This window comes from Symphalangus syndactylus, chromosome X, assembly GCF_028878055.3.
Source record: "Symphalangus syndactylus isolate Jambi chromosome X, NHGRI_mSymSyn1-v2.1_pri, whole genome shotgun sequence".
NCBI lineage: Eukaryota > Metazoa > Chordata > Mammalia > Primates > Hylobatidae > Symphalangus > Symphalangus syndactylus.
Window position 1 is genome coordinate 96,794,524 of NC_072447.2, and position 25,622 is coordinate 96,820,145.

A 25,622-nucleotide genomic window follows, 5' to 3' on the forward strand; every position below is an offset into this window, starting at 1 on the left:
TGCCCTGGGTTTTGCTCAGGAAAGCTAGCAGCCCGAAACCGGCGCGTTTTCTTCAGCAGCGGGTCCCGCACGCGAGAGTGCTGCCAGCACGCTTTCTGCCTCCTTCTCCAGGAGGCGAGCAGTAACTTCCTAAGCTTACCTCCATCTCTCCCCCGCCCTTCTTGCTGGTTCTCCGTCAGCGGGGAGGGGCCGCCCCCGGATCGATGGGGGATGTGAGGCGCAGGGAGTGGGGACCAGAGGGGGGTACTCAGCAGCTGGTGCTGCGCCATCCCTTCCCAGCAGGAGGCCCGGACACTGGTTCACTTCTCTCCCCGCGCCTTCCCCTGGTTCACCCCCCTTCCTTCCCCTTTCTCCCCCTCTGTTAAGTCCCTCCCCCTCGCCATTCAAAAGGGCTGGCTCGGCACTGGCTCCTTGCAGTCGGCGAACTGTCGGGGCGGGAGGAGCCGTGAGCAGTAGCTGCACTCAGCTGCCCGCGCGGCAAAGCGGAAGGCAAGCCAAACAGAGTGCGCAGAGTGGCAGTGCCAGCGGCGACACAGGCAGCACAGGCAGCCCGGGCTGCCTGAATAGCCTCAGAAACAACCTCAGCGACTCCGGCTGCTCTGCGGACTGCGAGCTGTGGCGGTAGAGCCCGCTACAGCAGTCGCAGTCTCCGTGGAGCGGGCGGAAGCCTTTTTTCTCTCTTTCGTTTACCTCTTCATTCTACTCTAAAGGCATCGTTATTAGGTAAGTAACTGGACTGGGTACCTGTACAGGGTGCTGTCAGGGAGGCGTGAGCTCCACACTTAGTGCGCGGACACTGCCCGCTGCCTGTCCCTGAGGTCTGAACTAGGACAACGGGGTGGTTTTAAAGACGCTTCTGCTATTCTCCCTTCCCCCTTCTCTTCCCGGGAGGTAAGAGAAAGAGCAAACCCCGGAGGTGAGCGCAGGGAGAATATCTTTTTGCACTACCACAGCTGCGCTTGGTTACTTTGGGAAAACTCTCACTTCTGTCAGAAATGTGTCGGCGCATGAATTTCCCCGACATTGGCTGTGCAAAAAGGTCTCTCCCTTTAATGGGTACAGCCAGCTTCAGCGAGGCTGAGGGAAACTCTAAGATTGGGGCGGGTGTTGACAAAAGAGCACGTCCCGGACTCCCAGACTCGCCCGACTGAGAGATTGGAGCTGAGGGGCGATGCCTCTAGCCAAGAAACTACCCCTGGCCTCGCTGCGCTCCTCTGGGGGCTCGGGTTTGGATCCCTGCCAGGCTGGCTCCAACCCTTGAGGGTACGACCCTTGGCGCAGAGCGGAGAGCCAGGAGCGCACAGGGTTCCCGGTGCTGTTTCTCCTGGCGCTCGCCTCCCCGCCCTTCCTTCCCGCCCTATTTATGGGGCTGTACTCAGCCAGCACCTGCTGGATGTGGAGATGGTAGGTGTGAGAAATACTGCCTATTTTTTTTTAAATCAACTTATAATCTAGCCGAAGAACGGCATCATTTTCTCATTTAAAAAAAAAAAAAGACTTTTCTAAGATTATTGCCAGACATAAAAGGGTTCCTCTTTCTCTAAAGAAATGACTTGTAATCCCTTAGCCAAATAAATAAATCAATAAACCGCCCACCTATCCCATAAATAAGTGGTGTTTTCTAAGAGAGAACCGAGAAACAGTTCACGTCCTCACAAAGGAATTCTTTTTCTTAAAGCGCGTAGCGATAAAACGGCTTTTTTTTTTTTCGAGAAAAGTAATGTACCTTTTAAAAGAGGTTCATCGGAAAATGTGACTTTTTAAAAGCGAGTAGCCGCAAACGGGTACATTTTTTAGACTTTAGAAGAGCTGAGCGGCGGTCCGCCCGGGTTGCAGTTGGGACTTGCATCTGAGCGCTTAGTCGCAAAGGGACTGAGGGGTAGGAGGAGAGGTCACTTTCTCAGAGTGTATAGCCAGAGCCGCTTCCTGGCCTCTCCCAAGGAAAGACTTTTAGAGCTTAACCGAAGATGGGCCGTTTTGCTTCACAATGATTTATTCCGCATTCCTCTGCTTCAGCCGCCTGCGGCTTAGGGTGTGGGGCGCTAGGCTGCTCCTGTTAAGGGCTTATGGGTGAGCCCTAGCCTCTCCGATGCAAAATGTGGGCTGGGGGCTGGGAATTGCTATTTGCGCCACTGCGGCACACACCCACAAAGCAAAAACCGTGGGGAAGAGGGGCTAGGACAAAAGAAAAAGAATTAAAGCTCAACAACAAACAAAATAAAAAATTTTAAAGTGTCCTTTTCTTGTGTGGAAACATCACAAAATGGGATTTAAACCCAGCCTAGGATCTGTTTGTACGAAGAAAAGTGTGTGGAAAAAACTGGTTGAAAATCCGGGTGGTGGGGGGGGCAGCAAAGATGGGGAGGAGGCGATGGTGTCATAGCAGTCGCCTGTGCGCTCTTAGCGCTGCAACCAGGAAACAACCTGAGGAGCATGCAGAGAATTCCGAACGCTGAGCACAACACCTGAGAACATAGTGGTGCTTTGTGACTTAAAGCGACAGTCTTCTTAGGCCCCCTAAAAAGTAAAACAGGTGTGACTCAAAATAGAAAAGGAAACGGTACTTGCGGGCACCCGCGCAACTTGGTAAAGACTGACGGAATTCCACTTTTAATCTTGTTTGAAGCAAACTCTCGCAATCCCGGCAGGAAATTCCAGCGCCAGGGCTGGCCTTTCCTCTGTAGGTCTGTGTGTGTGTGTGCGCGCGTGTGTGTGTGTGTGTCGCGGCGGGGGTGGGGGTGGGGAAGCAATTGGAAGCAAGTCGAAGTAATAGTGTATGTACACGTTTCCCCCTTTCTCGCCTTTGTCTGGTTCATTATAGAGAGAGCGCGGACCGTGTACGGGCGGTCTTGACGAAAGAACCGAGAGATGGATGCGCTAAGGTCTAAAGATACCTTTCTCCCTCGACTAAATTAAGAATTGCCGCGTGCAGTTCCCAAAAGCTGAATCCCGCTGCAGCTGCCAGGGCGCCACACTCGCCAAGCGGCGAGGGAGCGCCTTTGCCTACCAGGCCGAAGAACCCTGTTCTTCAGTCGCCTTGGCAGGGGCAGCCCCTCCTTCTGGCAATGATGTCAGCTGCAGAGAGGCTTGGCCCGGCCGATGGGAAGCCGAGCGGCGAGCCCGACCCGCAAGCGCGAGCAGCCCTGCCCCGCGCGCTCCCTGCGCGCAGCCGCCCTCGAGTCCCTTCGGCCCTTCCTGGGTCCCGGCTCGCAGCCCCGCCTTCCAGTCTCTCGCTCCTCAGAGGCGCGCTAAGGCGCCTGAGGCGTGGGTGGCCACTGCTGGCGGCCCGCCGCCGGTTTTAAACCTGGGGTTCAAACCCAGATTTGGGGTCTTCCCTCCTCCATTTCCTCCTTTCCTCCGCGCCCCAGCTCTCTCCCTTTTTCAGCTTGCACCTTCACTATTCACAGTGAGTTTACTTATTTAGCAACATTTTAGAGGGCAAGTGTTCCAGATGCAATAATAGTAGTAACTGGTGTTAAATTTCTGTTTTCTCTCCCCTCGGGTGACAAAAAGAAGGATATGAAGAACGGCCTCTTTAAAAAAACCCCGTGGCTGCTGCTTCGCCTGTCACAGAGCAAGCTCTCTAGAAGGCGGGGAGGGTCATCGTTCCCACAAAATTGTGAGGTGGGGGAGGGTTTGTAACCTTAGGCGAAAGCGCAGGCTGGGGAATCCCCTTCACAGAAAGAAGAAACTGCAAATTGGAAGTTGCGGAAAGGCTCTATCCACTACTGCCATAGGGGAGAGACCACCATGCTCTTTATTTAGAGACCTGCGCTCCAAATTGGGATGATGCAGGAATAGGTTTCTTTAAGACGGAAGCCCGCTCCGGCTTCCCTTTTGAGCTTGCTCTTCTAGTCCTAAGGAGCAAGCCCCTGCTTTGCCAAATTTGAGGCTAATCTGTTTTCCTGATTGCGGACAATTCCTTCTTTAGGTTTGGTAGAAGGGCCGCAGAATGCAGTTGGAGAAGGTTGCACAGGGCAAGAGGGAGGGGCAGAGGCAGGGCGTGTAGAGGCAACTGGCGCCTGGAGCAGAATTACCTTCCAAAGGAAAAAACCTTCAAGGGATGTCGCAACAAACTGCTTACCTACTGTGTTTTGGTTTGGACGCAGGTGAGAGATGTGGGCAAAGGGAGCAGGAGCAAAGAATTACTCTGTTTTGTAAAAGTAGGATTTTTCCCCCTTCCTTTTCTTCTTCCCTTTGATGAAAATCTTCCCTTTCATGACGTATAGCTGGCAGTAAACTTAAAGTTGCTGTGCGTCTGAAATACAGGAATGGGAAAGAAACTCCGACCAAGCATAAAACACACTCATTTTCTAGAGCTCAGTCATTTGCTAAGGGTTGAAATAAACTGTGCACCCCCACTCCCTGCCCCTTTCCCCGGCTCCTTGGCCTTTTTGTCACCGGAATGGATTCTGAAGGACGCCCAGGTAATGCTGGGTTTCAGCAGCTGAAAGCCCTGGCAGAAGGGATTACAGGTTTCGCATTCTTCCTTCTCTTGGTATTCAAAACTTTGTATTTTTTGCGAGATAGAAATTCTTGATAGAGAGCTTCCAGACTGCTGGTGGCAGGGAAGAAATCTGGTTAAGAGATTCAGAAAGCAGAAAATTCTTTTTCTCTGCGCAAGCAGTCCACAACAGCCTTTAGCTAGGATTTATAAGATTCTTGGTGGAGCAAGGGGAGGCACATCGACAAGGAGAGTTTATATAAGCCACTGGCTTTGAGCTACATTGAAAAAATATGTATGGCAGCCACGTTTTTTTAGTGGGTAAGAAAATTATTCAGGGAATGAAATTTTGAAGGCTAATTCTCTCCAAGAATCTTGCTTCACATATTTTAAAGGAGGTGTCATCCCTGTATTTATTCACTGAAAAATCCACAAACTTTAATTAGTCTCCTACTGTGCCAGACAATGTGCTAGGCTCTAGGAATACAAAAGGGAGTATGACAAACATGGCATGGGCCTCTTTGAGCCATGACACTCTTATAGATCTAGGATACAATGTGATAAATGGCGTAATTGAGCATAATGGAGGGAGGAATTAATTTTTGTTAAGAGGTTGAGAAGAGGTTCATAAAGGAGAGAGACGTCTGTGGCTTTAAAAATAGTCATTCCTAGTCAGTGGCTAGCCAAGAAATATATCTGGAAGGTCATGACCTACACAGAATAAGTAAAGAAGGGCATGAGGGCTTGATGTCTTGTTACAAAGTTTAGAGGTATATGTGTGTTTCGTAGACCTAGAATATCTTTGAAGATTTTTTTCTAGCAAATTTGTTAAAGTAACAACAACAAAATAGCCTGAGAAAATTGGACAATAGATAGCACACAGTAGAAATATTATTGTTGTTTGCATTTAAATGAAGAATTGAATACATTGATGTATTACAATAGAGAGTGGAGGCAAATATGTTAAGAAGATAATGTAGCATCCAGAAAAGAGGACTAATGAATGAATAGGGCCTAAAGCTAATCAGTATAACTAAGAAAGAAAAGAAGGCTACTTTGGGGAATAAAATTTCTCTTTAGGCATCATCATCTATCCACTTAGATCTTTTACTCATCTCACTTTCCCCATCCAGCCTTCGAAAAATTCCCCATCTTCCATCTATTGAGTAAACTCTTTGTCCTGGGGAGACCCCCACTCCTTCAGCCACTTGCAAGCACATTCATCTTCACCTCACCCCATTTTCTACACACATCCCTGCATCATCTCTGAACCTTACATCATGTAACATTTTACCCACTTCAGCCTTCTTTCTACAACCAGTTAGAGCCTCTTGTCTTTTTCCTCCCTTTAGGCACTAACAAATAGCTCTATCTCTCTTCTTTTTCCTCCTCTAAGTCAGCTATCCCCTGCCCCTTTCCCATGCATTAATTATCCTGCTAATTTGTCCACTCATTTCCCCCTTTTACATCCTCCTCCCCATTAGCCACCTTGGATTCTCCTATCTTTCACTGACCTCAAAGAAGCTAAGGGGAAAGAAAAGCCACTCTACTTTAAACTTGCTTAGATTGGCCAAATTTTCGTCATCAAGGTTTCTTCCTTTCTGTGTCTTTTGCTGTTTTATTTCACACAAGACTTTTAGTGGAATTCCTTCAATTTGTTATATATTTTTATTATGCCTGCAAATGTCTGTTTTCCTTTGGTTGTGGCTAGGGATTCAAATATTTTACTTTGGGGAGTATTTCCAACCTTTCTGAATTTCTCACTGACACACTCCTGACACTGTTTCTCTGCATCCCATCCTTTCTGCTGTATTCTCTTCCCATGGGTAATTCCTTTTATATTTTCAGTGAAATTCTTTCTTATTTTTATTCCCTCCTCCCCCCACCTTTTTTTCTTTTTGTTTTGTGGGATTGGTATAGTGGCTCAAGTTTAAATATTTTGAGAAGGCACCCCCCTCAGCAGACCCCCTCAGCCCACACACAGGATTTTAAGGCCTGTGTCAACGTGTGTTCATGTCAACATACAGTTACCAATCTTCAGAGGCAAAGGAACCCGTTTGTTTTATTTTAACTGCACTCTTAGAAAATTCTTTTTCTGTGTGTATGGTAAAGATGCAATTCTCATATCGTTCTTCTCTCTACATTCAGTGGAATTGATTCAACATCGCTGGGAATTGGGAAGGGAAGAAAGAGTATGCTGTAAAAATACATTTTTCCTCAAAGACGTACATACATATTACCTTTGGGAAAAATAAAATATTTTGGAACATTTAATTGGATTGACTTTATATTACAACATTCCAAATTACATGTCATTGTCTGAGCAGGGTTCTATTATTTGAAGACTTTATCGATCATTCAGTATCCAGAATGAAGAAAACTAGGTAAGATGTCTTGATGTTCCAAACTGGTTGCTATGTTCAAATTAATCATATTTGAAATGGTGTTATTTTTCAATAGAAGTTCTTCACAAACGCATCATCTCTAAAATGTGGTTATCTTTTGTTAGGAGAAAACATCAAATGACCTATGTGTCATGGTCCCTTAAGATTTATTCTCTGTGCAAGGTTAATTGTAAAATAAAGGTTTATCAGATAGAGAAAACTATTTTAGGGTGAAACTGTCTTTTGATACTCAGTTACATCTGGGGAAAGACTGCATTCTCATTATCAAACAGTACCAAAACATGGGAAAAAGAGTATTTTTCAATTACTGTTTTGAATTTGAGGAGTAGCTTGCCAGAAATTATAAATGTACATGTTATCTTTTTGCAATCTAAAAATTCTCAACTTTTCAAGGATTTAAACTGCCCTTTTAATTGTCTCTAATGTGTTATGCACTGGATCAATATAATACATTTTAAGACAAAGAACATCAGTGGCTACAATTTTTATTTCCAGCCCAAATCTGAAAGAATGATTTTTGTACACCTAATCTGCTCATCTTGAACGTGTAGATATGGGTAAATAGGAGGAAAGGAAAATGAAAGGAGAGAATAAATTCTGGAAGAATATATTTATCTGTTCAATAAAAACTGTTTTAATAATCTAATATAACTTTTAGCATGACAATGATAAAATTAATTTGCTGATGGATTTTAATTAAACTAAAGGAAAATTCATTTCTTTTAAAAATCCTTAAGTGATTAGAGTGCAAATTGAGATTTTTAACTAATTATATAATTCAGTTTCTATCATCACATAAAATGAAATTAAAAGATTGTTTTCTGTGACCTTTATTTTGATTCATTCTTTAACTCCTTCAATATGTATAGTATTTTATATTTTTATATCATTTAAAAAGTTATTTTATTTTAGGCTCATAAAAATTTTTGAGTAGAAAAAGAAGGCATGGTTATACCCATTTTGTCAATGGGGAGACTGAAGTTCCCGCTGATGAAATCAGCTCCCTAAGAATTTCCAGAATTAAGTGGGGAAGCTTCAAGAGGATTAATGGTCTTTAGTCTACAAGCCAGGTCTTTTCCCAACATCCCTTCTTGCCTCTCTTTTATCTTTGAGTATATGTTGTCAAAGTTCTGAATATAAAAAGCAAAAATATATAATGTGTCTTGGATTAAAAAATAAAAATTTCAAAGACAAGTATATTCAAATATATTACAATAAGTTTTTCAGTTAATTTTCTACTGTCATTATATTCTCCTATTTCTATTTCTCCTAGTCTTTGTGCACTAGGCTTTATAAAAATTATATGATATTAAATAAAATGGTAGAACTATTGAAATGTTAACAGTACATGCTTATATGCTTCTTCCATTTTGTTTACAAAAATAATTTAAATTATGACCCATCACAATGACAGTCCATAAAGTTTGAGTTTACTTAATGGAGCAAATGTTTAGTCCTATATCCTACTATCCTACTGTCATTTTTTTTAGAACACCTGTATTTTTACATAAGATTTATTTTAGGGGATGTTTGCCAATGATTTTTAGGTAGTGTTTTTTTTCCTGACATGACATTTTGGAAGCAACATATCTTTGGTAATCAGTTGAGTGTGGGTTTGTATCATATCAACCAAAAGGATATTAAGCCCCCAAAATTCAAATCATCGTTTTCTTCAGATTACAAACTCGTTTTAGGTATAGTGAGAGCAGGGGTTTATTTAAATTGTGTGAACACAAGGTCTTTTATGATTTATGTTTTATTAGCGTCTAGAGAGTGACCTTGGGCAAAAACCTTCACCTCCCTGGACTTCAATTTCCCCAAAAGTAAAATGAAGGAATTGTAAGTTATTTCAAGGCCCTTTGCAAAGGGAAAAAAAAATCCTGTGATATTTTACAAAAAGCAATAGATATCTAGGACATTCTTTCCTTGTCCCTTGACTCTCCACGTATTATCAGTTTGACTGTATTGATTCATTAACCATCAATAACTAAAAACCTATGGCTCGTCCAGCATTGCAATACTTTAAATGTTAAGGGTGGCCCTTAAAGAAATTTTGGAGAGTTCTGTCTTTGAAAAGCTTATATTCTAATAGGGCTAAAACAATGAACAACAGCAACAACAAAGTAATATATAGTCACATTAAATTGAATTCAACAAGTATTCGTTGTCACTCTACATTACAGTACACCAGGTATAGTGCAGGTTTTGTAGACTCTAAAAGTGGAAGGGACCAGAAAGATAATTTAGTCCAAACCCCTCCTTTTACAGATAAGAAAAGGAAGGCTCGGGGATGGGATATGAGTGCAACAGGAGTTCATGTAAGGTATTGGGTGATAGCATGAATTAATTTATTCCACAAACATACTTGTTCCCTGCTTTCCAATGTGTTTAGAATTTTAAAACACCAACATGTAGGGCTTTTTAATTACCTTTGCTCAAATTTAATAATAGTATCTTATCAGAAAGTTAAATGTATCCAAAACTTGTTTTGTTTGTTTTATGTTGCAGTAAACAATTTCCCACTCTGACTCAGATCTAGAAAATACTGTTTCCCACATTTTGTTTTGAATAGAGATTATTAAAAGCACCTGTATTGTGCATATTATGTTATAAAACATAAGAAAGATGCTTTGATATGCAAAACAGGTGAATGGATTCAAGTATCAATGCATTAAGTATTTTATTTTTTTTTAAATGACTGGAAAAGCCCATTTACTTAAAATGGCTAGAAATATACATTCCTGGAAGGATGGTTTTATTTTTATAAATGCATATTTACCCTAAATAGTTAAGTACACATTTCCTTTAAGTTTTAAATATAATCTGGGGAAGATTTTGAGTGCATTCTCTAAAATTTGATGTTTGCTACATAATCTCATTCTCTATGTCAGGGCGTATGTGCGTTTGTTAGGGAGTATGGGTCAGGCAAAGGTAGGCAGGAAAATTATGCCAACGCAAAGCTTTCCTTTCTTTCCTGAGTAATCTTAGATTGCTTTATTTTACTTTGTGACAGAGGAAGAGGGGAGGAGAAAGGAAATCAAATAGAGAAGAAAGAGAACTACCAGAGCGTTGGATTATAGGGCCTGATTTTCAGTTTAGTGTGAAATATGCAAGCTTTTTGAAACTGCCTTGGATAGCTTCTCTCTTTTACTTCTCATATTATATATTTAGAATACCTTAAGTGATGGCTGGTCACAGTGGCTCACGCCTGTAATCCCGGCACTTTGGGAGGCTGAGGCGGGCAGATCACGAGGTCAAGAGATCTAGGCCATCCTGGCCAACATGGTGAAACCCCGTCTCTACTAAAAAAAATTACAAAAATTAGCTGGGCGTCTTGCTGCGCGCCTGTACTCCCAGCTACTCGGAAGGCTGAGGCAGGAGAATCCCTTGAACCCTCGAGGGGGAGATTGCAGTGAGCCGAGATCGCGCCACTACACTCCAGCCTGGCGACAGAGCAGGACTCCGTCTCCAAAAAAAAAACAAAAGAAAGAAAGAAAAAAGAATACCTTAATTGTTATTTGATGGTTGTTTGCTAGGTTGTGAGAATCAAAATCTTCCAAAACATGAATACATTAAATTTTTTTAAAGAGAGGCTTAAGAATAGGTAATACACACACCAAACACACACAAACAGGACAAAACCTTTACATGAGAGTTCATCAGGCAGAATTTCCTTTGCCTTTCTTTTTAGATCTGGAAAGAATTTGTTCAGTTTGACAGTGACCCTTTACCCTTCAGTCTGCCTCCACAGTTCTTAAAGCTTTCCTTGTCTGCAACCTTTCTTAGTCCATGAATTCAGTTTTAGCATCCATAAAATAAAGCAGTTACAATATATGCTGGCCATTTTATAATGGCCATGAGCGCAAAGCAGGATTACTTAAGAAAGAGCATTTGAATTCACTGAAAGTCACAGATATTCTGAATGCCTCAGAACTGCATACAGGAGGAAACAGATATGGGAATATAAGGCTAATGTTCAAAAATTGGATAGCTGGCATATATAACAGAATCAAAACACTTTAGAAAGAAATAGAACCAATATACAATTACTAATCAATCAGCATCACTGCTAATGACTTGTTATTTTAAACTCCAGTTTCTAGGAAATTACATTCTATTCCTTCTCAAACTATAATGTGCAGACAGATCATCTGGAAATGTTAAAATGCAGATTCTGATTCAGTAGATTCTATCTGAGGCTGAAATTCTGCATTTCTAACAAGCTCCCTGTACACATGGAAGCTGCTGCCCCTCAAACTACAGTTATCCGAAAGGCACTAATCCATAGTCTGGTAAACAAGCATGATAAAGATGAAGTAAGCCAAGGGTAACAGGATTTCTTAAAAGAAAAAAAAAAACAATTTAGGTATGTGCAATGGATGAAAGTTTTAAATTCAAATAGATTTACAATAATTTGCATTTAGAGGTTAAATTTGATTTTAACCTTTGGTATGACTATATTGGTTGAAGCTGTAGTTCAGAATAACAACCAGTTGCTTGTCCATTTTACAGTCAAATCTATTTCATGGACACTTTGTACATACGATTATACCATTTCAAAAATGAAAACCATTCGTCATACAGTGTCAATGGTGTACCAATATCTTAAAATCTTTTTAAAGAAATCCAAAAGCTCTGAGAAGTCTTAGTATAGTATAGATCCCTAAAGATATTGGTTTGTAAAATATCAAAATTGAACATATCAGCTAATTATTCAGATTTTAGAGTAAAATAGCCAATTAGATTTTCATTTACCTAATTTGAAGAACTTCTTTTTATTTTCTTATTAGTATACACATTTTGCAGAACAACAGTAACAACGAAAGACACTTAGTAGAGATTATTTTGTATTCGCTATCTCAAAATAAAAGTCCTCAAAGTGGGAACAAATGGTAAATTAGACACCATGCTAACCACTTTCCTCACAACTAGACTTTTATATTAGAATACAGCAGAATAGTCACTTAATCTAAGTGAAACTTTCATTCATTATTAGTTTAGGAAAACTTTCATAGTTCTCATTTCTTTATTTGCAGCTCAGAAACAGTATCAAGTTAAAACAAATGACATTGAAAGCAACCATTGAAATAAGTGTAAATGTTTAAATTGTGCTTGTTAGGAGCCACGGTGTAGTTCTAGCAGGGTTAGGAAAACAACTGAACGTTTTCACTTCAGCATTGGAATTCATGTCTTAATTGTACCTTTGAGATTCAGAAGCCATCACCTTCCCAGTGAAACTGTACTAGTCTTTTCTAAGCTCTGATACTTACAGGAACAGCAAAGTCTGTTTAGTGGTAATAATTTGAGGATCTCAGTGAGATAAAGGGCCAATTGGATTAAAATGTTTTTGTAAGTGCTAAATGAACTTGAGTGTCTGCCAAAATTGCCTTGGATTTCATTACTCTTAACATTACTTAATAATGTTAAGCTAGTGCCCATGTGGGTATGAACCCCACTCTTGCTATCAGTTTTCTGTATTGGTCTATTCTTGCACTGCTATAAAAAAATACCTGAGACTGGGTAATTTATAAAGAAAAAAGGTTTAACTGACTCACAGTTCTACAGGCTATATAGGAAGCATGGCTAGGGAGGCCTCAGGAAACTTACAATCACGGCAGAAGGCGGAGAGGAAGGAGTCACGTCTTATATGGCCAAAGCAGGAGGAAGAGGGAGCAGGGGCAGGTGCCACACACTTTTAAACAACCAGAACTCGTCAGAACTCACTCACTATCACAAGAACAGCAAGGGGAAAATCCACCCCCATGATCCAATCACCTTCCTCCAGGCCCCTCCTTCAACACTGGGGATTAAAACTGGACATGAGATTTGGGTAGGGACCCCGAATCCAAACCATACCATTTAAGCATAGACTGTTTCCATGTACCTAATGGGGCACGTATAGCAGCCAAAATACCCTATATCTTTTTAGGGTTTTTTTTTTTTTTGAGAGGGAAAATCCGAAATATACAAAAAGGAAAAGAAATATAAGAGTCAAGACAAACAGCAAAACATCTTCATACTCTATTATCAAAGAATAGAGAAGAAAACTTAACTCTATGGTAAATAGAAATATCAGTTCTATGAACACGATCTGTTCATGTTTTCTGTTTTTTTTTTTTAGACAGAGTCTCACTCTGTCGCCCAGGCTAAGTACTGGTAATGCTTGATCACAGAACTTTGGTAGGTTTCAAGTTTCTAATTTTATTTGAATTACATTCAAGCATTTCTGTAACAGATTTCTGTAATAGTAGTTAACCATGTGGGGTGAATAGTTTTATCCACTGAGCTCATCCTTTGTTTTCCATTGGAAGAACTAGATTATTAGAAACTATTACAAAAATATATTTTGCTGTTAGAGAAGCAAACCCTGTTTAGTTTCTTTACTGAATACCATGAGTTAATTAGTAGACTTAAAAATATAAATGATGACACATATTGTGCTGAAGTGCCATTGAATATAAGAAAAACGCTACCCTAATTGTAAAGTTTCCTTAAAACTACAGTTCTACTTATATAAAGGTGATATTTATTTGTGAATGTTTTCTTGAAGGAAGCCTTTACATATAACCATTTAACACTTCAAACAACCCTGTGGATTAGCTGGGGCAGACATTTTTATCCTCCCTTTCTTTTGTCCATTTCTGATTTTCAAATGAAGAATTGAGCTAGTCCAGATTAGCTAAATGGCTTGCCTAAAGTCATCATCAATTTAGTTAGGAGTAACTTAAGATTCCATGAGCTTTTCACCATTGCCATGTAGACTGAGTTACTGGTGGTAGATAATTTAACCTAGGAATTATGTAGTGATTTGAGATTTTTAATAAAGGAAGGAAAAGAAAGGAAATGTTTCTCAGATATAGAATCTAGGTTAGGGGTAACATTTCTTTGCAGAAAAAATACAAATTATGATGAGATATTCAGGTTCTACTGAATTAGCAATACACTGAGGTAAATCATGACTCACAATGTTTTGATGAAAATATACTTAATTGTTTGCTGTTGGGGTATTCTTTCTGTTCTCATTATTAGTGGCTCCAAATGAAGAAAGTAGGAATTATTCTAGTGAAATGCATGTCCCCAGGCATTCTATAGTAACCTGGAATTTCTAATTTATTTGATTTTCCTGTTTTTACTTAGGAAGGTGATATGGTTTGGCTCTGTGTCCCCACCCAAATCTCAGCTGGTAGCTCCTATAATTCCCACGTGTTGTGGAAGGGACCTGGTTGGGGATGATTGAATCATAGGGGTGGGTTTTTCTGTGCTGTTGTCATGATAGTGAATGGGTCTCATGATATCTGATGGTTTTAAAAATGGGAGTTTCTCTGCACAACCTCTTTCTTTGCCTGCTGCCATCTATATAAGACGTGACTGGCTCCTCCTTGCCATCTGCCATGATTGTGGGGCTTCCCCAGCTACGTGGAACTGTGAGTTCTCCATTAAACCTCTTTACTTTGTTAATTGCCCAGTCTTGGGTATATCTTTATCAGCAATGTGAAAACAGACTAATACAGAAGGTCATTTTTGATATTTTTTTGTCTTTGTGCATAACTTGTGCTTTTTTGGAAGTAACTTAAAACACAAATACTTTTTAACTATGAGCTATGAACAGTTACACCTACTGACTTAACGTGTGTTGTTTTCCGGAAGGTTCCATTCCCTTCAAAGTGACTTGCCCAAGGTCACAAAAACAACTTAGTGGCAGTCTGAAATAGAATTTAGGTCTGCCTGGTCAGTGTGCTTTTCACTATATTGTCCTGTCACATCTTTCACCACAGTAAAAGGGCTTATGTACATTTTGTTAAATCACATGTATAATGATCATATAGCCCGAAATAGTCCAAAGTGTTAAAACTAGTTTTGGTTATAGATTTGAATAGTAAATACCAAACTAATGTGTGTTAAATAGTAAAATGGTGACTCTTTTTCAACCAATGAAAGACATAAAAATACTAACTCATTAACTAATTTTCTGAATGAAACTTAAATTTTATACAGCAATGTTACATACGTTATAACATTTACCTTCTTGAATGTTAGCGACGTCTCCTATATGAGGTTTTATGCTACAATTTAAACTTTAAATTTTACTGAAATATCACTATAATACTTTACTGCAACTTAGATCTCTCTTGAATCCAAGAAGTTTGTTTTTCAGAAATACTGTAAGAACAGTTTTATAGTCATCTTAATTTTAGTAGCAGATCCCTATGACTTAAGATCCCAAAATACATTAAGGGAAAGTTTTAATATTCCATAAACAATACCAATCATCCAATTTATGGAACTTATGTTTTGCTTATTTGCAGAAAAATAAGTATTTTCCCCATTTTAAATATTTTAAAGGTGTTTGCTCTATTGCTAAAAATGTCTAACACATTAGACTTTTAATAGATTAATGGAATGGAGTTGTAAACTATTCTTCAGCAAACATACGTTTAAAGGTCATGCTGTTCTCAAAATATAAATTAACAAGTTTGGTTAAGTGCAAGGAAGTAGTATAAAAGCCAGCAACCTCAGTTATATTTTAGTCTTGTTATATTTGTTTGAATGAAAATTTATCTTACATAGCTATCTTTTTTTCCAAAATGTAAAAGATTTTCCTTGTGAACAGACAGCATTTGATCTAACATAGTTAGTGGTCTATTAATTTTTTATGTTCTTTTCTACCAGAGCCATGTATTCCTACTGCATAGTATAAATTTTTAGAGTAAATTCTTTTAAGAAATAATTTGAATGTCTTTAATTTTCAGAGAAAATTTTGGGTGTAGTTTTTTTAATTGCATAACTATTTTTAAACTACTATATAGATAAATTTTGAAATTTTAGTAATGTGGTGAAAAAATTCAATGAGGAAGAATCTCCTTGATTCAGAAGCTACTGAAGACCAACAAGTAAAGTTGGAAACTGTTAAAGGACTAAAAGGGCAGAAAAATTGTCAATATCATTTTCTTATCTCTTCTAGATATAGCTGACTTGATAAACTGATTATTAAAGGTAACAAGTTCACAATAACTGAAAAACCCAAGTTCATTTTGAACCAAAGATTATGGTTAAAATACCAATGCCAAATTTACCAAAATAATTACATTTTGCATACTGGATAATCATTATATATATAGTTGGTACAAATTAATCCTTAGTTATCTATATCTTAGATGTCTACGTCTGTGCCTCTGTGAAGTAGGAGGTAGTCTAATTATTTCCATGGTATGAATATAGAAATTGAGACTTGCCTAAATGTACAAAGACAGTAAATGGCCACATCAGAGATCACACTCACATCTTTTTCACTTAACAGTCCAGAAGTGGAAATATAAATGTAAATATAAATATAAATTATTTAACCAGAATGAGAAATATAAATGTATTTTTGTTTATATTTTGAAATCTCATTTAACTATATTAATGATTACTATGCACACAAACTTTTCAATTTCTCTTTAGATAAATGTTTTATATTATATCCATTTCTCAGCTTTATTAACTGTGTTAAGAGTGTAGAACACCATGCCTCGAGGAAACATAAAAGTACATCAGTTAAACTGAATATTAAGGTTTTTCTTCTTCTGGACAGCTTAATTGTAGGAGAAATATTCTATCTATAAAATCGCCTGTCATTAACAATTCAGTTACAGCCTGGTGAATGTGAACACACACACTTTAAGTGTCTAATTTAAAACTAGATTTTCTCCTTTGATAATTCTACTTTTGTTGTAGATTATATAACGAGTTTAAGCAAATTAAAATTATAGATGGCTTGTGATCTTTCTCATCAAAGATGACTGCATTTTTATTTCACTTGTATTAGAAATTTGACAGATTTGATCTAGAGGCATGTACAGTTTTGATTTTTAATGGATTTGCTTGGACAATCTCAAGTTAAAATAAGAGCTTTCAATTCCAGTCTCTGTTCAGAAATCCTGATTCATGATACTGAGATAAATACTGGAGGGATAAAATGTCTCTCAGCATTAAATAACTAAATAACATTTGTTTGAACCATAAAGGGAGAACTGAGTTTATTTACAATCCATCTGCATAATACATCTAGTTGAATTAATCAATTATTTTACTGATTTTCTTCCAAATTAACTGCTGGTTTTATTTTTATGTGGACATTAGCCTTATTGTCCAAAAAACTCACTCTATATTTCTACTTAAGACAACTAAAATGCAGCAATTCCTTATTCTTTAATCATATCCTAGGGTATTCAGTTAGAATGGAATATTATGAGTCAAAGATATTGATCAGAAGTCAGTCGAAATTTAAAATATCTTCTCTTGGATTTATTTTCTTCATAACTATTATCATGCAATAATGATGCAAATGCAGTACAAACAAAAACATAGATGAACACAGATGCATTTGCTTGATAAGAACATACAAGGAAACAGCATGGTAGAAATTTGCCCAACTAGACTTTCATTCTAGTAGCTAAGCTTTATGTTTTTTTTTTTTTCTTATCTTGATATTTTAAAAACTTGAAAAAAAGAGAATCAGTATCACTTCTCAGCCTTTTGGCTAAGATAGAGTGTAGTATCTGTTCTTATCAGTTTAATATCTGATATATCCTCTGCCGGAGGACAATATATTAAATGGATTTTTGGAGCAGGGAGATGGAGCATGCTCTGTCCATTCCACACATCGACCTGGTATTGCAGTACCTCCAAGAACGGTGTTCCCCTCGGGGGTTAAAACACAGTGTTACAGGCCGGGCGCAGTGGCTCACGCCTGTAATCCCAGCACCCTGGGAGGCCGAGGCAGGTGGATCACCTGAGGTCAGGAGTTGGAGACCAACCAGGCCAACATGGTGAAACCCCATCTCTACTAAAAATACAAAAATTAACCAGGCATGATGGCGGGTGCCTGTAATCCCAGCTACTCAGGAGGCTGAGGCAGGAGGATCACTTGAACCAGGGAGGCAGAGGTTGCAGTGAGCTGAGATTGTGCCACTGCACTCCAGCCTGGGCAACAGAGTAAGACTCCATCTCAAAAAAAAAAAAAAAAATCAGTAGAATCACTTTTCTAAAATATAAGTACACAGACACTTTTACAAATATATGTTGCACAATGGCCTTCAAATTAGATCTAGACAAATAGAAATTTGTTTTTAATAATGCTTAGAAATTATGTTTCTCTTGCTAATATTCAGTGTCACTTTGTTAATTGAAAATTCTACTTTTCACAGAAAACAACCTATTTTTGTAGGACTTAGGTTGTCTTCCTGCTGTTAGGATATATTACCACTAGATAGCAGTGAGGTTGTAAGAACTCATTTCTTGTTGGAATGTATTTTACTCAGACATGGATTATTTCTTCCTTTAATATATATAATATAATTTCTGAAATTATATAATAAATCATAAAATGTTTATATTCAAAACATACTTTTAAAAATAAAGATTTAGGTCACATTTATTCTGTTTTCCTTATCATATATCATCAATTAATACTTAATGAAACCCTACCCTTCACCAGATATTTTGAATAGCTTATTTTTTACATACTCCATATTTTCTATTTTCCAGAATTATCTCTTGAAAAAACTCATACATGCATAATTGAAATTAAAATTTTAGGATATTCCACAAAGTTGAATAGAGGTTTTAACTAAATCCATGACCTCCTAAATACAAATCTTTTTTTCACTGACATTAAAAAAAGTGTATCTATAGCTAAAATTTCTATTATCCTTCAATTAATAATAAATCACAAACATACATAATTCTGTTAAGTAAAAGACCACATGTCTATTGAGGAATTGTACTAGGCTCACAAGAGTGAGTGTGAGATGATTACTAAGAGACTGTTTGCTATGAATAGTAAAACACATTTTTTTGGTATAATGTGATACATGATATAAATGAGCTTGATAAGGTTGTTTAAAGATTCACAAAAGGAAGTAGATTTGTGGCCTTTCACTTGATTTACTATGAATTTCTGCAAAACTACTGAGTTTCCTGGTTGTGAAATAAAAATAATGACTCTTTAACAACTTGTCTGACTGTGCAAATGAGTGATAAAACTTGAATAAAAATGTATTATTCAGAATAGAACTGAAAGGTGTGTGGCTCTAGATGTTAAACATTTATATTCATAAATTACCATAAACACTGAACACTGATATGTGTTCATAAGTAAATAAATAAGTTTTTAAAATTAGGTGTTACATATAACTTATAAAACCAGATGAGATGCCATATAACAAAGTTGTATATTTTCTACACATTTTGCAAGTGCACTTACAGAGATATATGTCTATTATTCATATATTAGACATTAGTATTTATGGAGAGGCATACGTGGATACATATGCCCATATATTCTTGCTTAGACAAATGGCAATATAATCATTATACATATGTTCCTAAATAAAAATTTTACATTTATCATGTATACTAATCAAGGAATAACAAACTAGATCATTTAAGGTTTCATTTACAGAATCAATTCCAAATATCTTTTATTGCTTTGACACTAGTAGCATTTTGACTCCTTTAGTAGACCCTACAACATTCCAGGTTAGAGGAGTTAAAAGGTCCAAGAAAGTTGCCAGGTTCACATAGTAGGGAGATTGAACTGATACCTCATTAAGGTTTTTGCGGCTGGGTGCAGTGGCTTCCTCCTGTAATTGATCCCAGCAGTTTGGAAGGCCGAGGTGAGTGGATCGTTTGAGCCCAGGAGTTCAAAATCAGCCTGGCCAACATGGCATAACGCCGTCTCTATTAAAAATACAAAAATCATCCGGGCGCGGTGGCACACGCCTGTAATCCCACGTACTCGGGAGGCTGAGGCACAAGAATCGCTTGAACCAGGGAGGTGGAGGTTGCAGTGAGCCGAGACCGCGCCACTGCATACCAGCCTGGGCGCCAGAGAGAGATTCTGTCTCAAAAAGAAAATATTTTTACATAACACTTTTCACACTCTTCCATTTTCACCCCACTTTCTCTTTTCCTTCTCTCTTTTTTCCTTCTTCCATTGAATTTTCACTACTCTTTCTTCATAAAGTAAGTTGTTGAAAGATTAAATATTTTACTGCAGTTCACTCTGGTTTCTACTTCTATTCTTCTACAAATAGGCATCTATGTCAAAAAATAATCAGTTTGAAAATATCCTTTATTATTCTGTTTTTAAGCGTCTCTTTGTCTAAAAGTAAAAACAAAATGTACAATTAGGAATATGTGCTTTGGCTCTTTAAGGCAACTGCTTGCCCCATACTCTGACTTTAGCCCTCAGTTGTCTTGGAGATGCACAGTAAAAGGATATATGCCTAGGAGAATAAGGCTTTGATATACTGTATATCTAAATGTTGTCTGACAAAATTAACACAGAAAACTATGGATATTTTTTATTAGTGTTTGGAACAAACATGATACATAATAGATTATTTCGCTGTAATTAAAATGATTTTCTATGTGTAACTTAATGTTCATGTACCTAGTTTTGGTTGTTTCCATTTAGCATGTGAGGTAGCAATTGCTTTCTTTTGAAAATTTAGACCCTTTCTACTGCTATCATTGACTTTGGAAAAAAGGCAAAACTAAAGGCAAACTAACCCTATAATAAATATATTCAGTTGATCATTCATGTTAAGATACTTGATGGCTTACATTTAATATTAGGGATATTTATTTTACATTCAAAAGTTGTTCATTTTTACTTAAAACATAGAAATGCTGTTTTTTTAAAAAAAAGGTTTATTGCTGGGCGCCCTGGGCCTGTAATCCCAGCATTTTGGGAAGTGGAGTGGGGCAGAGAGCTTGAGCCCAGGATTTCCAGACCAGCCTGGGCAACATGATGAAACCTCATCTCTACCAAAAATTAAAAAAAATTAGCCGGGTGTGGTGGCATGCGGCTGTAGACCAAGGTACTCTGGAGGCTGAGGTGGGAGGATTACTTGAGCCTGAGAGGTGGAGGCTGCAATGAACCATGATCATGCCACTGCACTCCAGCCTGGGCAACAGAACAAGACCCTGTCTCAAAAAAAAAAAAAAAAAAAAGAGTTTATTATCCCATCTAGGCTTCAAGTAAAATGATTTAAATAAGAAGGGCAGTTACTTATTCAACTCAAAAGAATTTAAAAGAAAACATAAAGGATTTTAAACAGCAGTATTCATTTTCCGCCTTTGTTAGTCAACAAAAAAAGAGGGTCTTGAGTCATAATACAGACAAAAGGTATCATCGGCTTCATATTGTGCCTGAATAATGGAGATGTCTTCAACAGAAACTGTTAGAAAAACATTTGCATGGAAGTAGTAGATTGCCTTTGATTATATTCAAGGGGAAGGAAATAGCCAAGCATAATTTTCCAGAATAAAGTAAACTTTTCTTTCATTAGTGAAAGTAACATTTTTGGAGTGATATAAACACTTTAAAACACTTTATACACAAAGTGAATTCATATAGATGAATTACATATTTTAAAACTAGAAATATTTTCACATTAAAGCTGAAATTATACATGATATGAATGCAGTATTAATTACTAATTGTTTTTTTTCAGAAAGATTCTTCATTGTGTAGATGAATTCATCATAGACTCCAAATATCAAGCTCTCAGAATGTATTAAAAATGGCATTTGTTATCAGTCCTCCAGGTGTTACATATGACTCCCAGTCACACTTGGATGGCAATATATGTGAAAGATGCTTAGGAGAGGCAAGAGTCTGAAAGGCCAACATACATTAAATAACTTTATTTAAATGAAACAATAAAATCCTGATTGATTTGAAAGCACACTGATGCCTTATCAATGCACTTTCTTGAAGAATTGGTCTCGAGAGAAAATGCTTCACTGAAATAATTCAGGAAACTGCCCTTACGGCAAGTGGGGCAGATTCTCTTCCTGTCCTTCATAGCATTCTATATTTTTAAGGAGCAATGCTGACAATCATACACATGCATCTGCATGCACACATTAGAAAAGATGGAGTAACATGTCTATCTAAGTTGTTGTTGGCAATCTGTGTTCCCCCTCAGTGGAAATCTTTCAAATTAAATATGGGCAATTTTCTTTATGTAGGTACTAGAAAAGGATTCTCTCTCAGCTCATATTTGTGTGTCTTCTGTCATTTTTTCTTCACAGTTACAGTTACCTATGCTAGTACAGTATGCTGCACATAATTTAGATCAATTAATTCTGTTGACTAAAATACACCTTTTTGGATCCCGTTTCCTGCTTCTCACCACCACACCTTGTCTTGTCTGCTGTGCTTTTAACAGCTCTCAAATAAGAAATTTATCTTTATATATTTAAACATCCTACTCCTCACCCCATATTAAAGTTACATTATTAAGAAGGCCCACACATTCTCATAATTTCCATATATTTATTAATGCCCACGTGCATGAAGTAAGTTTTCCTGCACACTTAGTTTTGTGCTTTCCCCAGATATTTGGAATAAATCTTTTCTAATTGATGTAGTGATTTGTATGGAGAATTGCATATTAGTGGAAAGTCTGACTAGATATCTATATAGAATATATGAAGTCGGACTACATGAAATTTCTATTTTTCAGGTCAAAATTGGTTAAATATCAGCAATTTTATCTATTTCAACCAGTAAACAAAGGTCACAGTTCAGATGTACTGAAACAGAGAAAATCATAATTATCAGTGGCGCTGTCTTCTGAATTTCTCCTCACATCTGCAGATTTGTCCAGACAATTACTTAGTCTTAAGTAAAAATTAGTGTTGGAGAAGTCTTTATGAATAATGCATACTTCTGGAGGAAGTGAGATTTGATCACTTCTCAGCCTTTTGGCTAAGATCAAATGAAAGTCAGTTTATAAAGTTGAGACTTCTGATTTAATGTTAATATGAGTTCCTGAAAAATGAAACACAGTTCTATTAATGCCTCAGTACAAATTACCCAATTATGCAACATCAATTTCAATGCAATGTAGCATCAAGTAAATCTATTTTCCCATTCAATTACTTATTAGAAAAATAGGCATTTTTCTAATGAGATAAGCATTTGGATCAAATGTTAGCATTTTTTGTTTCTGCAGATTTATTGTGTTTGCAATTTAGTATGGATTATAGAAACATACGTAATGAAGCCTCCATATAATTGTTTATCCCATTATCAGAAATTTTGCAAAATTTGATTCCTGAGAAAAAGGTAAATTAACAAAACCATTTGCCATCAGTTATCTTTTTCATTTTTTTTTCTAAACTCGCATTTCAAACAGAAGAGCTCTTTATTGGGTGATGTCCTTAATAATTACAATCTAGATTCTGATTCCAAAACTTTACTAAGTTTTATTTATGTTAGTGTAAGTGAAAAATAAACATATTTTGTATCGTTTAAACTCTGTGTAGTAGCTAAGAGCTTAAGCTTTCGACTCATATAAATCTTCTTTCAAATTTTAGCTGTATACCTTAATAGGTCTGTGACCTTGGGCAAGTTATTGAAACTTAGAGTCTCAATTTCCTCATATGTAAACGGAAGTGACAATAACAGTGCATATATCATAAGATTGCTGTATTAAATGCACTTAGCACAGTTCTTGGCATGTAATAAGAATTCAATAAATGGTAGCTACTATTATTCTAATAACTGATTACATTCTTTGGAAATTATATTAAGATGACCCCAGCTGCTTAGTGAATCACTATATTTGTCAACATAGTAATTTGAAGAAACAGGGATCTGTATTTCCTTTATATATTTTTTAATAGGATTAGGACTTGCGGGAGTTTGCTGGTGTGTATGTGATCTTGGCAGCAGGAATCCAAATAGCCTGAGTAGAAAACTGAATTTTCCCACATTTTTTCAATCACATATGGATAGAGATAATCCCCACTGTTGGCTAAATTGTGGAAGTTTTGCGCTTCTTGTATTGGTGGCCTTGCTGGCAACAGTAGTCTACAAATAAAGAATATTGTTTCTTAATAGCTTAGGCAATGTTAACATGATACATTCTCTCTTTTTACCAAATAAGTCTTTTCAAACTCTTAGCAAAATTAATCATTTTAAAAAATCATCGAGTTAATTAAAAGAATATTATATCCTTAAAATATGTCATTTTAATGGAAATTTTTTTTGGTCAGTGAGAATATGATTTATTTACAATAATGCCACAAAATATGAAGTGGCAGTTTCAAGTGGTTCTGGTCATTTTTAATTAACCAGAGAGGAAGTAAGAAAAAAATAAAGACTGTTTAAAATATAACTAATTAAATTAAAATTTTAACTTTTGTTTATATAGTCTTTAGTAGTGTATTTATTGGCTTTTCTGAGGCAACTGGTATTTCTGAGAAAATTCTATTTTTAAATAAATGCTACTTTAAATAAATGTTACTTCATCATTTTCAAATGACTATTCAATCAACATGTATAAAAGTTGTGGATTTCTTTGCTTTTATGACAAAAGTGGTATTATATTTTTAAACTGATCACTTTATTAAGTAAGAGAGGGTATAGTTCAAAGTGTAATTATTTATTGTTAAATTGTATATTTACAAACATTTTAGTTTTGAACCATTAGATATTTACGTAATTTAAGTATGAAAGTTTAAAAATGGTTCATATAATAGGCATATGATAAAATGTCATGATAAAAGACAGCCAAATAAATATTATTTCATCCTACTTAGAAAGAATAATTTTCCAGAGGAATTTTACTCAGTTTTAGAGAAAAATCCAAGAATAATGTTCGTCTTTCAGTTTTCAACATGATATAATCAGAGAATTTGGAAAACTAGTAAATATAACCTATAGTAAAATGGTCAGGAAAAATACTCATTTCCATTTATGATAACTGAAGTGACAAAAAGACTCCTAGAAGTTACATTTTCCCTTTGTGGTATATTAAAGAACAACGAATATACCAGACTTTATTCCAAGAAGGACTTTTTTTGTGAATATAAAGGATAATTATCAGATTTAAGTTTCTTTCTACAACCACTTCTAATTCTATTCACATGATCTATTTAAAAATTGCTTATTTCAACATATTTAAAAGTAGTAGCCATTTTGAAATATTTTAGACCCCCAAGATATAGAAATATACAAAAAACATACAAGTTTCAGACCCAGAATTCGGTTTCTCTCTAAAGGGAATTTCATCATCCAATCTTCTGGCATTCTTTAAACTAGACATTAGACCCTTTTCATCTAGATATTGCATGTCTCATATATATTATACATACATACATGTATCTGTATGCGTGTATTTTTAAAATTGGCATTTGTAGTAACATATCAAAAATAATTTCTAATATTCCAAGGTTCTAATGTTAGAATAGAACATATTCACAATGGTGTTTATCAGTTTCATGTATTTAGAGTAGTTTCACACTAAAATAAGTGATTAGGCTGGGCACGGTGGCTCATACCTGTAATCCTCGCACTTTGGGAGGCCAAAGCAGGGGGCTTGCTCGAGCCCAGGAGTTCCAGGCCAGCCTGGGGAACATAGTGAGACCCTGTCTCTACAAAAAACATTTTTTTAAAAAAATTAGCTCCTCACAGTGACACGTGCACCTATAATTCCAGCTACAGGGGAAACTGAGGTGGGAGTATAACTTGAGCCAAGGAGTTAGAGGCTTCAGTGAGCCATGGTGGCACCACTGCACTCTATCCTGGGTGGCAGAGTGAGATCCTGTCGCAAATTAAAATAAGTGATTAGGACAAAAAAGATATAAGGCAAAATAAATAGAATGCTTACCCACCTCAAATAAAAAAGAAAATAATATTTGTTAATATGAAGGTGATACTGGATAAGTGAAGTGCCTAGGACTTTTTTCTTAAATAATCTAGTATATTT

The 25,622-nt window shown here is 37.0% G+C and overlaps 1 protein-coding gene and 1 non-coding gene across 2 annotated transcripts in view; both read left to right on the forward strand.

The window, feature by feature from the left end:
* The first annotated feature begins 578 nt into the window (after positions 1 to 578).
* PCDH11X (protocadherin 11 X-linked) overlaps positions 579 to 25,622 on the forward strand; it is a 793,868-nt gene continuing 768,824 nt past the window's right edge. The window contains exon 1 of the mRNA XM_063634662.1: positions 579 to 723. The gene's annotated coding sequence lies outside the window, so the exon portion shown is untranslated. The remainder of the gene's footprint in view (positions 724 to 25,622) is intronic.
* LOC129476627 (U2 spliceosomal RNA) lies at positions 17,352 to 17,536 on the forward strand. The gene has a single exon (XR_008655050.1). It is a non-coding gene; the product is annotated as a U2 spliceosomal RNA (small nuclear RNA).